This window comes from Mustela nivalis (genome assembly GCF_964662115.1).
Source record: "Mustela nivalis genome assembly, chromosome: 3".
In the NCBI taxonomy this organism is placed as follows: Eukaryota; Metazoa; Chordata; class Mammalia; order Carnivora; family Mustelidae; genus Mustela; species Mustela nivalis.
Window position 1 is genome coordinate 178,575,964 of NC_139022.1, and position 12,850 is coordinate 178,588,813.

The window sequence follows — 12,850 nt, forward strand, 5'->3', positions numbered from 1 at the left end:
CTAGAAAAAATGGCGAAATGCAAAGTGCTACTGTGGCTATTTCTCGTGCAAGTGCAGCTCTCTGCCCTCCTGTCTCCATGCCGGCCTCTCGATGCCTGTTTGTGCCTTGACTGCCCTTTGCGTGTGTGGGTCACCACCAGTCCTCCCCTGGCCTCCCTCCAACCCCGAGAGCTCTTTCCAGGTAAGCAGCGACGGCTAACCAGCCGCTGGGCTGCAACCCCGCTCAGGAACTCGGCCATCCCCCGCGTGCACGTCACCTCCTGTCCGTGGGACCCTCTGTCCAATGCCCGCTGAACCCAACAGACCACATGCATACCGTGTGCCGACGCGACCGTCTATCAACAGGGAAATGCACTTCATGCTGCGTGGCTTTCTCTCCGTGGTGCGCGCGCACGCCCGTGGATTCGGCCTTTCCGTGCCAATGCACTTGGACCCTTCCTAACCCCCAGGCTCACTCTCCCTCACGACGATGGTAGAAACAGAGAACGTTTATTACGGGTTCACCATTCCAGGTACCGCCAAGCATCTTACAGACTTTATCTCATGTAGTTCTTAAAGCAAAGCTTTATTTTTTTTTTAAGATTTTATTTATTTACGAGAGAGCGAGGGGTATCAGGCACCGGAGTGGGCGTGGGGAGGGGAGGAGGGAGAGGGAGAGACTCTCCAGCAGAGTCTGAGCTGAGCCTGGAGCCCGGCACGGGGCTCGATCTCACGGCCCTGAGACCACGACCTGAGCCGAGACCAGCAGTCCGATGGATGCTTGAGTGACGGCCCCCAGGCGCCTCTCAAAGCAGGACATGTAAGGCAGCTTGAGGCTTGCCTTTGTTTCAGGGTCAGCACCCCGGTTGTAGGGACTTAATGTAACGTGACGCGAATCCCGCCAGCTGCTAAGGGACGGGGCAGGACACTGTCGCAGCATCTGGTACCAAGTCCCAGTCTGACCTGTGACTCCACCCAGCCCTGGACATGGTCCAGCTGGGCACTGCGATGCCGGGCCCTGGCCGTCTCCTGACCCTCCCCCGGGGGTCCCGAGCCAGCGGCCCGATGCCGACAGGTGCAGCAGGCGCTGGGAAGCGGGTGTGCGGCAGACAGCCCCGTGGAGCCTCCGCCGCCGTCCTCCGAGATCGCTGTCCTCCGCCGGCCCCGCAGCCCCGTGTCCCTTGCCCCTCCCGTCCTGTGCACGTTTGTTTGCTCCACCCCCTGCCTGCTCGCACTCTGCCTCGATCACGCGCACGAGGGACAGTTATGTGCTTCCACCACTTTCATTTCTTGAATTCCTGCAGCGCGCCTTCCCTGGGGCTGCGGCACCAGAAACCTTCCCTCAGAGGGTCGTGGTCACCTGTTTCTTGTCAAGTTCGATGCTGGACTCGGCAGCCCTGCCTGGCACTTCTCTGCCACCGTTCCGGAGCCCTTCTATTCGAAGTGGAAAGGCCCCAGCCCCCTCCTCCGCGCTCCCGAGCACCTCCCGGCTCGGCCACCGCCGTGCCGGGACGTGCGCAGCCCCCACAGCTGCAGATGCCCGCGGCGTTCCTCGGGCTGTGCCGAGTGTCCCGGCGCAGCAGCACCGCAGAAGTCATCGTTGTGCATGAAAGTCGCTCTGGTCCCACTGTTTCCGACTGGGAAATGAGCCCTCCGAAGTGGCTCTAGGACGTGTAAACGCTGATCCGTTGGGAGGCGGGGCGGAGGGCGGGAGGGCACGGCGGCACCCCCTCTCATCTTTCCTTCCTCTCAGTCTGCGGAGATCTTGGCCGCCTCCCCTCTGCCGAGCTCTCCCAGCCACCACCCTGGGCCAGGCCCCGTCCCCCCTCCCTTTCCCAGGACTTTGCCCTTATGAGACACGCTTCCCAGGCACTCGCCGTACGTCAGATGTGCCCAGGCTTCTGAAACAGGCTTGTGGGCTGGGATTCACGAGGGTCCTACAGTGACTCCCTGTAGTCCGCGGACCCCGGTTCGGAGACCCTCCCTGAGTTCCCCTTCCTGACACAGACATGGTGGTGACGTCCGCTCGCTCCTGAGGCCGGGGTCCTGCCTCCCAGTCTTTCTCTTCCCCAGCCCACGCCGGGCCATGCTCCCCCGGAGGGCACACCTGTGATGCTGGTTCTGTGGGTTCGAAGTTTGACCGTGATTGGGGTACAGATCTCTGAGGTGCTGGCTACAGCTGACAGGGTGGCCGTGTTTTCCGAATGAGCCCTGGTCAAGGACTTGATGCACGTACCTGCCTCCACAGAGACTCCGTGCTGAACCCTGGAGCCACGGTCTGAGAGAGTCGCACTGAGCACGGAGCCAAGTGTGGCGTCTCGCCCCTGCCCAGGTCGCAGCCGAGGCTCCCGCGTGTGGCTCCAGGCAGGACCCCCCGCCGCCCGGCCTGGGGATTCACGCGGCCCCCACGGCCCACCGAGCTCAGACCCTGATCAGTCCGCTCAGAGCAGGAAGCGCTCTCGGGATTAGCTTATTCAAGCACCAGGGAAACCGACAGGCAAATTTTCAAAAAGAATTGTATGTCATTAATTCTTATTGATGTTAAAACTTTCCTTTTTAGCAAAGCCAACACTGTTGGGTGAGTATGATACTCTATGTCAATACCGAGAGGGGGAATAAATGTTAAAACATACTAAATAATTGCCCGACGGTCCTTGTACTAATGACCGTAAACTTCCACTATGCTAATTTTTCTCTACACTTTTAATTACCGATCAATAATACTTTGCAGTTGACATTTAAAAATGCTGAACCACATGTAGCAACACAGACTGAGAGAAAATCTACAATGCGGGACTGAATTTGCCAAATCAATAAACTCTGCCATTTAACAAATAGTATCATGTAAACAGTCACCAAGATTAGCCAGCGTGAAGGACTGGACCTGGAGGGCTTAATTACCGCTTAATAACGGGGCTGCCTTTCCCAGACGAAGCCCTCTGCTGGGACAAGCCGGGCAGCCCCTGCCCAGACTCACCTCCTCGGCCAGAGGACGGTCTGCCGAGACTCAGGGCTTGCTGGTCTGGAGGGAAAGATGTCTCCATGCAAGAGAACTCTCCCAGCTTCAAAAGAATTCCTTCCTAAAAATCCAAGGTTCTGCCCCGTGTCTCTAATCGACTACGTTAGATGGAGACATGTGATCTCAGAACCGTCCTCTTGTGAGGGTGCCGACAGCGTGTCGATCGTTCATTTGGAATTTAGGGGAAAGATGCAGTGAAACAGCCATCCACCTTGGAGACCAAAGACCTAGAACGCCACGCAGACCTCAGGAAAATCAATTTTTGTAGAGCACTGGGGTAGCGCATAAGCAGTCTTCATTTTCATTATTATTGGCAATAATAATAAATCCGACCTTAAGTGTCTGAGCATGTGATTGTGGAAATTCTGCCGTCCGTGCTGGAGGCAGAAGCGATTTGTCTCGGCGGGGCTGCGCCGTCCCCGGGCGGCCGGGCGGCTGGGCGGTCGCTGCGGCTGCTTGCAAAATGGCAGTCACCTGTGGGGTTGGGGGTCGCTTCCATCGCGGCAGCTTTCTACACACCGTGTGGCAAGTAAAGGCTGAACACAAAGTAAAGGCTGTCGGCTTGCACCGTGGCTGCCGAGGGGTCTGCTAGCTTCTTAGTCACTTCCGGTCCTCAACGGGGAAACGTCCAGAAACTGTGATGCTCCTGTTTAAACAGCAGGATCCCACCTCAGCCACCAGGAGTGGTTGTCTCCTCCTCCTGTTGAACATGTGCCATTCGAGGCCACGGTGAACCACAGAAGGGCACACTCGGCAGCCAGGGCCCGGGGCAAGGGGTGGTCTCCTACCGGGCCTCAGCCTGGCCTTGGAGTCCAGCTGACTCACGGAGCCCGGGGTCCCCCTGCAGCTCCCAGACTTTCTTATTTTCCAAGAATGTTTTCCTTCATAAAGACTCCAGGGGACGCCAGGCAGACCTCCGCACTTCACTGCTGCACCCAGACCGGGCTCAGAGCATCCCTGGGCTACCTCCACAGTGGTGCTGACTCTGGGAAAGTAGCAAGCACAGTCCTTTAGGTAGAGAAGCGGCTGTCAGAGCAGATTTGTGGTTGTCTGCACAGATCGCTTGTCTCCCAGAGGCGGGGGAAGAAGACAGACAGTCAGAAAGCACCCAGAGGTCAGGAGTATGATTTTAGATGTCATCTTACTCACAGCACCTGGCTGTTTGCTCTCTTGGAACACCATTGAATACGTGGTCCTGGGATTTTCTAGGAGCCACTGATGGGCTTGGCCTTGGAGCTCCTCTGGGTCACTCTGAGCACTTGGCAGAGCTAGGTGACGTCACAGGCTCTCCTCTACCTGGAAACACTGATGTACTTATCCAAGCCCACCCCTGTCTTCCCGGGCAGCTGTCAGGTGCAGAAGGACCCCAGTAAGAGACAAGGCTGGGCAGGGCGTCCCTCTGAAAGCCCACGTTGGATTCCAGGCTGGCGAGTGAATGAACCCAATGTAGCAGGAGAGAGCTATGCTCCCAGTGTGGGGACGACAGGCCGGAGTCTGGGCTTGAGGGCAGGGTGAAGGATTAGGAGGTGGCTCCAAAGGAAGGGAGAGCAGAGGGGGGCTCTTCTACCTGAGCAGAGAAGGTGAGCTCACCTGGAGCACAGGGCTCCCCGCACCGTGAACTGGGCTGCGGGCAGGTTCCGGCTGAGGGAAGGGCACGCAGCTTCTCTCGGCCCTCTTTTCAGAGACTTTCCCATCACCTTGACCAATTCGTGAAACTTGCAACAGGTTGATCAACGTCATCCGTGACTCTCCGTGGGCTAACGTACATGGACAACCACGGCATGCCTCACCCCTCCAGGCATGCTGTCTGCTCCGGGGGAAGCGGACGGAGCAGCGCCGGCAGTGAGGCACACGGCAATGGAAGGTCAGTGGACACAACCCGATCTCCCGGCCGGGTCCTGGTTCAGCAGAGCCTCATGATCCCATTCAGGTGGATGAAGCCGGAGAAGTCATCCTCTCAGGACGGCCCGGCATGCTCAGCCAAGTGCGAAGTAGGGCTTTTCCCTTCTTCTCCCCTACGAGAGAAGTGATTTTGCAGAGGAGGGCAGTTCTAAGACAGTTTTAGCTAAACGAGCCAGACGCTTGATCCCGCCATACCTGATTTCCAAAAGCAAAAATAAAATAAAATACAAGACTATCTCGGGGCAAGGAGAGATCCCAAAGGTTTTTCTTTAACTAACCGTGCAGCACGTTTCTACATGCGTGGCAGGGACGGATTACCTGAGGGAGCCAGCACTGTGGCGCTGCAGAATTCTTGGTGGGAGGCGAGAGATTCCTCATAGAACGGCCACAGCCAGAGATGCTCCCACAGCTTATGGGAGTGAAAACCAAGTGCTCCATTCCGCAGAGCCTGGGACTTCCCACCAAGTGTTCATCAGCACTGATGTGTCAGGGTCAAGGTTTCTGCAGAGACCACAAAACCTCCGCAGACCGGAGTCTCTGTTCCCGTTCATAAGCTGGAGAAAATCACAAGAAATAGCAACTTCAGAAGCATCCAAAATCTTTCTAGGCATTTAGCTTTCTAACTCCCGGATATAGGAACCCATTACGTGTTTGGTGAACACATCTCTCTGGGTTAAATTTTTAAGTTTAAAATGTTGGTGCCCACCTTTTTAAACCACCCAAGTTAGAAAACCCCTCGGGACCGCACACTCTGTCACAGCAGCGCTTGTTCAGTCCTCCAACGGGACAGTCATCGCTCGGGTCACTGGGCAGGAATCACCAGGAACAAGTGAAAACCAGCACTTCTCTTCCGTGCTGCTCCCCGGGTCATTCAAAATGGACTCAAGGTGGGCCGAGGCTCCCACTGGGGGACGACACCTTGACACGGAAGCACGTTTTCAATGGCCAGAGAAGTTCTCCTGAGCAGGAAGTGCCACGAGACAGCTCCCACGTGGGGCGCAGCCCAGGGCCCGTCCTGCCCTGGGCAGGTTTGCACAGATTCCGGAAGCACCTCCTCCTCGAACACACAGGGCCCGCCCGTCACGGACGCCGTCCATGCAGAGGCCGCAGCACAACGCTGCTCTCCAAGCAGAAGACACGGAAATTTAACAAGCACGGAGCTGGTAGCTGCGGCGTCGGTGGGACGTGACGAGGGTGTGATGAGCCGCGGCCACGGGGCTCCCACGGTGACCCGTCTGGTTTGCGTTAAGTTTACAATCAGGAAAAGTTTGGTTCACTGTCTTGTTTTCTTTCTTGTGGTCATAAACGCTATGAAATAAAATATAAAAATATTCCTTGATTTTTAAATAAAAAAGGGCCAGACTGAGCGCCCTCCTCAGAGCCGCCGTCTGAGGCTCTGTATGGCCATGAGTGTGGAGCTCGCCCGCACCTCGCACACCTGCCCCTGTGAGGGAAGCTCAGACCTCGGGCCCCACAGATCTGCAGGGCCTGCGATCTGCCACCACGTTTGCTGAACCTTCACAGCCCAATTCGCTTTTTTTGGACAACCGCTGGGAAGTTAGCTTGCGATCTGGATATAAAAATGTATCAAAAGGAAAACGTTATTTACATATATGAAGAGGTAGTTAGGGTCTGTCAACTTGTGCTACAGGGGATGGAAGTCCTCAGGCCACAGACCGACCCACGGCTGCCCCTGGAAACTCGTCTCCCAAGAGAAGCCTGTCTTGTTAAGAGCAGACGGATTAGCGGTCTGGTCGGGCCATTTGCTGCCGGGGACTGAATGCTCCCACGTCGGACCATGACCACCATCGCACAGCTTCAGAAAGAAATCCCACCTACGGGTAGCCAGCCTTCACGCGAGTCCGGGGACAGAGGACAGTGGAGGAGACTGACAAGGGGTGGTGGTGGCACATGTCTGCGGGAGGTGGCTGTACACAGACCGCCGGGATGCACACGTGTGTGTACGTGCAAGAGGTGGCCAGGCACAGACCTCAGGGGCACACATATGTGTGCGTGCAGGATGTGGTCGTGCACAGACCACAGGAGTGCATGTGTGTGTGTGTGTGTGTGCGTGCGCGCAAGAGATGGCTGTGCACTGATCATGGGTGTACACGTGCGTGTGTGTGCAGGAGGTGACCATGCACAGGCTGTGGATGTACACGTGTGTGCGCGCACACGAGTGCTCAGGAGTGCATAGGGTTTGTGCGTGTGCATGTGAGCGCATGCTCAGGGGAGTGCCTGTGTTCGTGTGTGCAGGGTGGACCTGGCATGTGCGGTGTGTGTTCAGACGTGTGTGCAGGTGAGGAAGCCCCCGTCGAGCGTGGTAGGGTGCAGAGGGTTCTTCCCGTCGTGAACTCCGTGCGCACACTTCCTCACTGCACAGACGCAGCGCATTCTCTACCCCGTGCGTGTTCCAGCCCAACGGCTGCCCTGGGAAGGAATCCCGCGCTGCAAGGAACGGCCTGCGGCCAACGTGTCTCCTGGGCTTGTGGTGGTCTCTGTGCCTCCCATGTGCCCTCGGACCCCCTCGCCAGGCACCAAAGTCACTGTCAGGCACCTGTTGCTTTCAGAACCTATTTCGCCCGAGCTGCCGCGGCCCGCGTATGACAGCAGCATCGTCCCCAGGCTGCTCCTAAGCAATCCTCGAGGGGTGGGGGCGACCCCCCTCCCACCCCCTCCCCTCAAAACCCCATCCCTTCCTGGGTCGTCACCCAGAGTTCCCTCCACGGAGTTGGAGGGACCCGTGCCCAGCATGGCTCCTCCCTTTCCAGATCCCATGCCTGCTTCCCTGACTAATCCTTCCGGAATCCCTCCCTGGTGCAGGAGTCCTCATCCCAGAGCTGACTCTGGATCGCCACCGACACAGCGCAGTCTTCTTTCTTGGTGGTGATGCTTTCAGGACTACCCTGGGGAGGCTGCGCAGTCCCCACAGAACAGCTCCCACAGGCGAGCTGGCAACTGCGACGGCCGCCCCGCCTCCGGTGCTCGCGGACCTCCTCCCAGCGAGCGGCTCCTGCTGCACACGGTCCACGGTCGTCGTCCTCGGCTACCCCTGAAGGCTGCGGGCTGGGCCCACCCTGCCTTTTCCTTCCGGGGCCACACCAGGAAGGTGTCCTGAGTGCAGGGAACAAGTGGTTTCCCCATCTTTCACGAGACATTTCCCTCGATATGGTGCTGTCCCCACCGCAGTGTGACCTCGGGGGCGAGGAGACCGCGGGCTGCCTGTGTCACTGCGCTCAAGAGTGGCCGTCTCTCGTGGTGCATAAAGTTTCAAATTTCAAAATACGATCGCCCCCAAGAAAACAGTAATACGCACCCCCTAAGACTCAAGATCGCTTCTAAGAGCAGGCCATGACCTGCTCTGCAAGTAAATGATATAAATAAGTTAAAAAAAAAATAGGTGACCAAACGTACGAGATTAGTTTAAGGGGTGAGTGGATAACAAGTTTGGCTCCGAAATTAAGTATGAAATCAGCTAAAATCAGCAAATCAAATGAAAAACCAATCAAAGTTTCTCAGGAAGGCTGTTGGACTTTGAGAGGAATGACCCCCATTGCCTCATGCCGGCGGCGGCCCAGGGAGACGCGCACAGGAGTCTTCCGGAGCTCCGTTACGTCACAACTACAGCACGATGTTTGGGGAGACTGAGAAAACGCACAAAAGCGTGTCCCTCTGTGTCCCTCAACGCCCACGACGGGTGGCTTGTGAGGGAGGCAATAGCCCAGAACGAGGACGTCCGCGACCCCGGCCAGCGACCCCCACGTGGGTCCCCCGGAGCCCGGGCCCAGCGACCCCGGCCAGTGACCCCCACGTGGGTCCCCCGGTCTTGTCCCTCCCTCCAGCTATTGCCTGACTCTGTGTAAAACCGGATCCAAACACATTTTAACACCTTACAAGACGTCTCGATGGTTTTGCACTAAGAACTTTCCGGTACACCATCCCGGCAGAAACACTGGGCCTCCCGGGAAGGCCTTGAGCTCGGTCCACCACCCCCACCGTACAGACGACCTCGAACAAACGGGAAAACATATGGTCCTAGGGGACCCTCTAGGGACCTATTTGAGGGCTGCCTTGGAAGCCAGGAGCCTGCGTCTGGTCCCCCCCTTGGTGGCTGCCCACCGACCCAGAGCCCAGGGACAGACAGCAGGCAGGGGACAGCCAAAATGTGGACCAAGTCACGGCACAGACAGACGACAGTCTTCAAAGGTGTTTACTGTGGTGTGTCTGTTAAGCCTCATTTTTAAATGTGTTTTTTTGTGGAACTTTGTTTTTCTGTTACTAATTGTCATTAGACTGTTGAAGTACATTCAAATTAATAAGCATTTATTGACATAGGTCACACAGAATTCCAAAAACTGTAGTCCAAAATGTATTTTGGGGAAAAAAAAAAAAAAAAGAAGATACTAAGAAAATCCAGGAGCAGCCACAAAATGAGCCAGCCGTGCCTCCCGAAAAATGCAGCCTGCCCCGACGCACGTCCCTGGTGCACAGGCCAGGCCCGGTCGCCGAAGGCTGAGGCACAATAACCATGCCGCCCCTGACACTGACCTCGGGGGCCCCTCGCCACGGGCCCCCGCTCCCGGGGCAGCCACTCCTCGGATTAGCTGTGACGACATCCTGGGGGAAATTACATGACAGTCTAGATTTGGTTCTCATTTCTTCGGGAATATTTGTACAAAACAAGGCATCAATGAAGCACACAGAGTGATTTCCCAGGATCTTTGAAAAGCAATCCATCGCGAGGCTGGCATTCACGCGGCCGTGGCGCCTTTCGCCGCGAGTCTGGGACGTGTTCCCTCCATCTGCCAGCCTCATTCTTCTGTGGCCCAAAATCTCAACAAGCTTTAGAAAGTTAATCATTAGCCACTCTCCGCTGTTGCTGAGTTGTGTAATGGCACCGGCGGAGCGCAAGTGCGGGGCGCTATCTCTCTCCCCATCTACCGCACATTTAACTACCTTTGATCTTATCTAACAGTAGATGCAGAACTGAAATAATCACCATTTAAATATATCAGGTTGTTTGACAGAGGTACTACACACAGGGAAAATCAATAACGATTATACAATCACCAGATACAATGTAAACGGCATACCGCGAAGTCTTTACGGGGCGAGATAACATCGCAGAAATCCCAACGAGAGTCAATAGCCATTAGTTTTTAAGAGTGGACACTTGAACCTGTGTGTGTGGGTGTGTGCCCTGGGGCCAGCTCCCCATGGGTGTAGGATCTTAAAATAGATGAGGTTCAAAGAACTAGAGAGAAGCCAGCTTTGGGAAACGCGTCTCAGCGTCGGCGAAGACGTGCTGAACTCCCGTCAAGCCGCGCACTCTCTGCTTCTAGGAAAGCAGGCAAGAGCTGCGGGCCTTGAGCTCGATCTTTGGGAAAAGTCTAACAGCTAAGGAGGCTTTTGTAATTATAGTTCAATCAAGGGTCTGGAGCCTTCGGGACCACCCCGAGAACGCGGTCCGCAAGCATCTGGCAGGGCTCTTCGCAGCGGGAATTTGGTCCCAGCGCCCGGCGCGCCGCTCGCAGCGGGAGGGCAGGTGACAGTCGTTAAGGGCACGTGGGTTTGGCGCTATTTTGTTCAAGGCCGTGGAATCCCGACATTCTCACTAACGGATTTTCACCCTTGAGTCATTTGGGAAAGGAAACAGTTTTCACTCGGGAGATACCGCCCAAGAGGGCCTGGGTCCCGGAGACCTGTGTCCGGCCTCCGAGAGCTGACGACGACAAGGACTCTTGGCCAGGGTTGAGGAATCAGGAAGCGGATCCAGTAACGTAAGCGCTTATCAGCTTTCCGGGTTGGTCTTGGGCAGAAGAGGAGCCGTGACGACCGTCCGTTCTGAGCCCTCAGAGCCACCCCGGACACGCATGTGCCAGTTCCACGGACATATCGGTCCCTCCTCGCCGTCCGGTCGCCACCCCAACAGGCCCCCCTTCGCGGGCATTAATCAAGACGGCAGCCACCGTGTTCTCGCTCTGCTGACCCCCGTCGAGAGAGGCGTTTTGGAAACTGCCCGTGTCGTTCCTCGTGTGCCCCCACCCGGGGACACACTTGGCACACCCGGACCCTAAGCCAGCACGGCGGGACGAAGGGAAAGTTCAGCAAAAACTAGAGTGCCGTCATTCCTGTCGTCTTAGAGAATTAACAGCTCCTGGAAGGAATACAGGCGACGCTTTATAACCTTATCCTCACCCTCTCCAACCTAGCTGTCAAATTTACTGTTTAAGCTTTTCTCTGTAATCACGCGATTATGCACGCGCTCACCCTCCCCACCCATCACCCCGTCTAATGGTTTTAAAGGGAGAGGAAATTACTCGTCTTCCCGGCCGGCACTTGACACTTTTATGGGTCGGTTGTAATGAAGCTATTCTTTGGCTTTAATGGAGACCTTGATCCCGACCAGTGTGAATAATTGTCAAAAGGTGATTAATTAAATATTCACCACTCCCCTATAAAATTGATCAACATATTACATTACAGAGCTCCAAAAGTTATTTTATTTCTTCATTCCACTTCAAATTCTATGCATTTAAACAAGCTTTAAACCGGAGCCATATAATTTCCTCCACATTAATTATACATACGCACTGACTAAAGAAAGAAGTGTTTTACACCTTTTTTAACTCTGTAAAAGGTGCCACCGTCACTTACGCACTGAGAAGCTCCGCCTGAGAAACGGAGCGCCGGCCATTTGCTTCCCTGGCGAACACGGCCCAGTGACCGTGGTTCAGGTTGTACAGACACGCAGCTTTATGTGACCTAAGTGCCCAAGACTGAAAAATAAAGAATATTACCAAATTCAATCGATAGATACAATTCCAGCTTTTAGAAAAGCTTCCCAGGACAAGGCCCCATCGGAGAACCTTGCTCACCCAACCCTTCAAACACTTGAGGGCCAGCCTCTGCGGCGGGGATGGGGCCCAGGGAAGGGAGATCACCGACTGGGCACTTTGCTGAATAAAAATAAACCCTGGGCTTCCCTCCTCACCACGCCTACCCTGCTCGGTTCACCCCGAGTAAATGCAGCGTCTCCGAGAGTGTCCGTCCTCCCTGCTGGCGCCCTGCCCTCCCGCCCAGCATCAGGCTGTCCTCAGCTCTGACTGGGAGGTGAGCAGGGATCACACACACACACACACACACACACACACACACACAGACACACACACACACACACACACACAGACACACACAGACACAGACACACACACACACAGACACACACAGACACACACACACACAGACACAGACACACACACAGACACACACAGACAGACACACACACACACACAGACACACACACACACACACACACACACACTCTCAGTAAGTGCAAACTCCCACGGGGCTCAGCAAACAAACGAGACTTGATTACGAACAGCAAATACACGGGACCTGGTGCATTATGTTTAAAAATCAGTGAAGATAAAAGGGAAAGTTATGAAAAGTAAAACAAAGCGGACTGTTTTGTTCTATCTTCTAGACCAGTGTCTCTGCGCTTCCCAGGGGGCGGCCAGTGAGAAACGGGGCGGTGCACAGCTGGCACATCAGAGCAGCACAGGACAGGGGACGCCTCCCAGAGACACGGACACCTCTGCCGCGGGCTCGCAGAGATGCCGGCCGGCCGGAGCCCGGTGCAGCAGGCGCGGTGGGCGCTCACCGGGGATTCCTGGTGAGGCAGAAGAACCTAGGACTGACCCCGTGCACCCTGGAACCTCGGATCCAGGTGTGCTCCAAGCCCACGCACTGGCGTTCTAGAAGGTCTGGGAGACACCCCTCCGTGCAGATTACTGATTTCGTTGACATAGTCAATCAACCCTCTCCACGCCCCCCCCAGGCTCTTAAAATATCATCGAGTGAGCATAGCAGAGAAAAAAAATGAGCAAAAAGAATAATATTTCAACTTGAACAAACTTGCTATTTGTCCATTGCTCACACAGGTCTGTT

General features: G+C 55.6%; 2 long non-coding RNA genes across 2 annotated transcripts; both read right to left on the reverse strand.

Annotated features, from left to right (window-relative positions):
- Positions 1 to 2,667: 2,667 nt before the first annotated feature.
- On the reverse strand, positions 2,668 to 5,093 carry LOC309861636. The gene is made up of 2 exons (XR_014310081.1): positions 4,589 to 5,093; positions 2,668 to 3,983 (listed from the first exon to the last, which is right to left on the reverse strand). It is a non-coding gene; the product is annotated as an uncharacterized lncRNA (long non-coding RNA).
- Positions 5,094 to 9,202: 4,109 nt separating this feature from the next.
- LOC309861877 lies at positions 9,203 to 12,241 on the reverse strand. The gene is made up of 3 exons (XR_014310266.1): positions 11,918 to 12,241; positions 11,554 to 11,679; positions 9,203 to 11,054 (listed from the first exon to the last, which is right to left on the reverse strand). It is a non-coding gene; the product is annotated as an uncharacterized lncRNA (long non-coding RNA).
- Positions 12,242 to 12,850: the final 609 nt, after the last annotated feature.